Source organism: Alexandromys fortis, unplaced genomic scaffold (assembly GCF_014885135.2).
Source record: "Alexandromys fortis isolate MF-2015 unplaced genomic scaffold, M_Fortis_MF-2015_v1.1 scaffold_15, whole genome shotgun sequence".
NCBI lineage: Eukaryota > Metazoa > Chordata > Mammalia > Rodentia > Cricetidae > Alexandromys > Alexandromys fortis.
Genome location: NW_026067911.1, coordinates 14,711,043 through 14,711,987, shown reverse-complemented (window position 1 = coordinate 14,711,987; position 945 = coordinate 14,711,043).

The following is a 945-nucleotide window of genomic DNA, read 5'->3' as shown; positions in this document are numbered from 1 at the left end:
AAATTATGTATATTAAAATTAAATATGTATATTTAAAATGCTTTAAGAACTTAGAACTTTTCATGACACTGAGACACATCTGCTCCTGCCAGCACAAGTTACTTCAAAAGGAAGATGGGCACTGAAGAGACTCCTTATGGCATTGTTTAGACATTTGGGCAAGAAACTGCTCTTCCCTGGACTGCTTGATGAAATGGACATGCAGGACCCACAGAGAAATGAATGCTGAATTGCCTAAATGTGAGATGATCAGGGTTCCTGCTTCATGAAAGAGTCTGCTAGACATTCTTCAGGACACAGAAAAAAAAATGACTGACAAACTTCCAACATAGGTGAAAATGTCTTTGAAATTTCCTGCTTCATGGAAAAGTCTGATGGATGCTATGGGCCTGTGGGCTGAAGATTGGATGCCCAACAATACAGAAGAAATTTGGATAACTGTCCAGGCAGAGAGATGTCTCTGCCAATTCTAGTGTTTTGGAAGCTGCTTACAATGTACTTCCTGTTTACTAGGTAATAGTATATCCTTCTGGAGTCTTTGATGGAGCTGAAGAATAGACATTTATAGTTATAGTTTTCCTTAGTTATGATAAAAGATAAAATAGATTATAAATATTGTAACTGTAATTCTTGCTTGATACCTATTATATGTAATTTTACTATGTTTAAGTTAAAACCGTTCTTTTTTTATTTAAACAGAAAAGGGGAGGTGATGTGAGATTTCCCTCTGTAATAAGGAAACTGATTTGAACCTAGAGCAAGGCAGAAGTTAGGTGGCAGGGAAAACTAGGCTGAATGCATGGAGAAAATAGCGTGGAGTCAGAGAGATGCTATTTAAACCCACTAGAAACAGACTCCAGTAAACCATAGCCACATGGCAATACACAGATTAATATAAATGGGTTAAATTAAATGTAAAAATTAGCCAATAAGAAGCTAGAGCAA